The sequence below is a fragment of the Zea mays genome, chromosome 6, assembly GCF_902167145.1.
Source record: "Zea mays cultivar B73 chromosome 6, Zm-B73-REFERENCE-NAM-5.0, whole genome shotgun sequence".
Classification (NCBI taxonomy): Eukaryota; Viridiplantae; Streptophyta; class Magnoliopsida; order Poales; family Poaceae; genus Zea; species Zea mays.
This window is the reverse complement of record NC_050101.1, coordinates 159,578,962-159,583,594: the sequence shown is the minus strand read 5'-3', so window position 1 is coordinate 159,583,594 and position 4,633 is coordinate 159,578,962.

Genomic DNA, 4,633 nt, shown 5'->3' with positions numbered 1-4,633 from the left:
CGATGACCCCCAACAGTAGCCTCTCGCAGTATTAATTTGTTTAAGATAACGAAATCAGACTGCGACATGGACGAAGGCCTTAAGCCGAAGGTCCGAAAAAACACCTTCCCTTTGCTAGAATAGCAACAATCAATGACGGACGGGACCCTCCAATTTGGGGCGTGCCGAGCGTATAAATAAGAACTCGCGCCAACCTCATTTGGTACGCTGATTGTGCCATTTGCTTTATTTTCTCAATTTTATAACTCTTGCTCACTAACGCTTGCTAGTTTCTCAAGCTTCCTGAGCTTCGGTTAGGAAGACACATTTTCGTTATTTCTGAAGGGAAAAATGTCTCAAGACAAGAAGGTTGCTGCTGAGACGAAGCTAACTGAAGAGGAGAAGCTCTTTGAAGAGAAGAAGGCTGTGAATCCTTACATAGCTGGGTTTATCGAGTCAATGGCAAAATCAAATACAAAGAAGATTACAAAGGAGATACTGGAGGGTCTGTCTGAAGATATTGGTGACAGTGACAGTTATGATGCAGAAAGTGGAGACGAAGATTCCGAGGATCGACCCTGGAGACCAAGTCATGCAATTTTCGGAAAATTGAGTATCAAGCAAAGTCACCTCGAAAACATGAGGGGAAGGTACTTTCGGGATATGTCTATTGTGAGAGCTGGCGGAGACGACAACGTTCCTGCACCTGAGAAGAACGAAGTTGTGATTTTCCGAAGCTTCTTCAAAGCTGGGCTTTGGTTCCCACTAAACAGGTTTGTAGTTGAAGTGTTGAAAACCTTCCAAATTTTCCTTCATCAATTGACCCCCGAAGCTATATTAAGGATGGGATTCTTCGTCTGGGCAGTAAGAAGCTAAGGGATAGAGCCAAGCGCAAAATGCTTCTGCAGCATGCACGAACTTCTGTATGAAACGAAGGCCACAGGAAAAGAACAGTATCACAACAACTTCGGTTGTTATGGATTTATCGCCCGCCCCAACGCAAGCCACCTAGTGCCAACATTTCAGAAGAGATGGCCAGGAAATTGGATGGAAGAATGGTTTTATGTGAAGAATGACTTGGTAGCAAGAGAGGACATCAAGGAGGTTATTATGCGCCCCATATGGTCCCGCTTCGGCCTCCGAAAGCCGAAGGTTGAAATTGACGAAGCCGCCGAAGCATGTCAGAAGGCATTTGGTACTGTCTGCTTCTTTATTGGTACGAGAGATTTAATTCAAGAGCACATAACATTCATAGTATGGCCGCTTGTAGAGAGCTGGGAAATGTCGAAGGAGACCATCACCGTATCTAGTGAAGGTGAACTGGTCCGGCTGAAGTACACATTCAGATATGGGGATAAATTCGATGAACCAAACGATGACTGGCTAAAATGCATCGAAGTTACAAGTGATGAACTGCTTGGATCATATTCCAAGGCAGAAGACAATGCATTATTCACAGCCTTCGGAGGCCGGGGAAAAAAGAGATTGAACAGAGTTTTTGATGCCATTGGCTTTGTTTACCCCGACTACCGCTATCTGCTGCGAGGTCATGGAAAGAAGAGAAAAGCTGCTACTTTGGCCACTCCAGACGAGCCTGTGCCGAAGGGCGAAAAGTTAAAGGTTCTTACCCACCGGCCGCGTTATATTGAACCGGCTGTGGTGCCTAAATATGGCGGGGAGACATCTTTAGCTGCTGAACCAAGGGAATCTGTTCCTCCCACACAGGAGGCTGAAGAGCCGGCTATAATGCCGAAGGCACCTTCGGTTGAGCTAGTTGAAACGAAGGTTGTCAAAGATAAAGTTGAAGAGTCAAAAACTGAAGAAGTAACAAAGATGCCGGGAATTTTAAGTCCTTCAACAGAAACAACAGCGCTAAAGGCAGAAAAGAGTTCTGCCACAACTCCTAAGAGAAGGAGGATGGTAAATGTATTAGACATTTTAGAAACAATCGACTCCATAAGTCCTGCTCCTACAGGGAGGGTTGCCGAAGCTGACAAAACGCAACCCAAAGCTGATACTAAGCAAATAGAAGTTGAGACTACAATATCCCAGGCTGAAACCGAGGCAGGGCCCACAGTGCCTGCTACGACGAAGCCTTCAGAATTTGAAGAAAAGGCAACAGAAGAAAAGGCCACAGAGCAAATTTCGTTTGAAAAGGTTGCCACTCCTGCTCCCGAAGCTTTAAAAGAGAGCATTGATTACATCATCCGCCATGCTTCGGGAAAGAGGCTTTCCCAGGAAGAAGAACGAGACGCTCAATATTATGCCCAAAAATTGAAATACCTGAAGGGGGCATTAGTGTTCAATGGTAGCGGGGAAGAAGATTTTTTGTACTGTCTCCTGGATAAAAAAGAGATATCCGTCTGCCGAGAGATAGGTAGAAGCTTCGGATTTCCGAAGCTTGAAGATGGCCTTTCAATACTATCAAAGGATGAACTGGCTGACATCTTAGCATATAATAGCTTAAAGGTATAAAAGTCAATTTTGTATTTGAAAACAAATTACTTCATTTGTTTATACTTAAACTTGCCCTCATCTTGCAGGGCTTAATCCTTAGCAATGCTCTTAGAGCACAGAAAAACATTGAAGATGAAGGGTATACAATGGCTCTGAACAACCTTCGTTCAGAGATGATTGAACTAAGGAACGAAGGCCTTGAAAAAGACAAGATATTAATTTCATTGGTAAACAAAGTAAAAGAAGACGGAGCTAGTTCCAAAGCTCAAGCTGAGGTCCAAAAGAATGAGATCGAAGACCTTCGGAAACAATTAGCAGAGGCCAAAGAAAAATGCGCTGTCGTAGAAGCTAACCGAGAGGCCAGTTAATATTGGAAAAACTATTTAGAAAAAACAGTTGAAGAACTTCGCGCATCCAAGGAAAGATGTTTTGAAAAATCTTTGTGCTGCATGGAGAATATAAAGGCTAGCTTCGCAAATGTGGGTGCCTATTCAAACGAAGATAACTTCATACGAGGCTACCCTGAGGGTGTTATCGAGTGGATCAGCGGAGAAGTCGATGCTTTTGAGGAAATTTTAAGTGATCGTGGGGATGTCTGCACGTTCTCTGGTGCGAGAGGAGTTTCAGCCATCTTGGAGAAGGCGGGTTGCAATCATGTTAAAACCTTGGCCCAGGCCGAAGCTGCCATCTCCGTGGATGACACAAAGGATCCCTCGGTCGAAGCAAGTTTAATGGGCGGAAAATTTTTTACTGACATCTAGGAAAATGGCGGTCGAGAAATGGCTCACGAAATAATGAAGAAAAGTGAAAAAGATATTCATGACACTCGAGAAGCAGCGAAAAAAGCTGACGAAGCTGCAGAACGCGAGAGACGGATAGGTATCGTTTAATGGCTTTTAGCTTCATTGTTTGTTTTCGTGACTTCGAACTGATTGATTTTTTCTATCGCAGCTGAATTATCTCCTCCACCGGAGCCGTTCGACCCTCTAGCCGACCCAGAAACGAAGAAAGCAATAGAAATCATCAACATAGCCGAATCTATTGTTGACGAAGTCGTTAACAAATTGCTTAACGAAGTTGCGGAGAAGGTTCTGAAGGAAGAGTAGTAGTTATTGTAAAAACGTTCTTAGGTGATTAATGTAACATTTGTTGAACTAAGTCTGTAATATTTGATGTGTATAGTTTTGAATCTAATATGTAAACTATTTTGCAATTCACTTCTTTGCGATGCATGAAACTTTTATATACATACCTGTCGGTACCCTAAATCAGGGGTACCCTCTTCTACAGCATGAAGGCGCCGCACCCATGCGACGTCTCCAGGCCACGCGGAGGACGGCGCCTGACCCCACCGCATGGGCAGGCCAAAGGGCGCCAGGTGGCAAGGAAAGACTACACATCCCAGTATGTATCGTGGGGTCCGGACCTCCACAGAAGGACACCAGACCCCTATACGTATAAGTCCGGAGCCTCCGAGTAAGGTCCGAACCTCTGCAAGGTCCCGGAACGAGGAGGACCCTGGCATAAGTAGGGGTCCGGTGCTGACACGTGTCTAGGCCTTGCCCTTCACTTCCCGCTCAGGCGGAGACCCGCTGCTTGTGGCCCATGACATAAGCCATTGGGCCGAGCCTGACATAAAGCCGTGCAACCCCTGTATTTATTGAGGAGAGGACGCGCCGCCTGCCACTGCGCTGATGGGCGACGTGCCCTCTCAGCATTTAATGCGTCTCGTCCCATCCGCTGGCAGGTGGCGTCAAGGTCATCCAGCAGGCGGCGCGCCTGCTGGGTCTGCTGGCTAACAGTGCGCCCGTGCCAAGCAGCGCACTGTGTTATCCCTTCTACAAGAAGCTTCCCCTGCCCGCCAAAGATACACAGATCTCAGACGACAGGACACAAAGGGATTGCCCCGGCAACAAATATTTATAAGTCCCAAGTGTTATATTCTCTAGGTCCCTGGGCCCACATGTCAGGGCTCAGTGCCTTTGTGCATGCCCCCTTCAGCTATAAAAGGGGAGGCATGCGACGTTACAAGACAGATGGAGGCTCAGACTCACAATACATTACACAGTGGAATAGGGTGTTACGCCCCAGCGGCCCGAACCACTCTAAACCCTCGCGTGCTCTCGTGTGTTCATACACCAACCTCGTAACAAGCAAGACGCTTAGGCCCCTCCTCATTTTAGGAATTAGGGCGGGT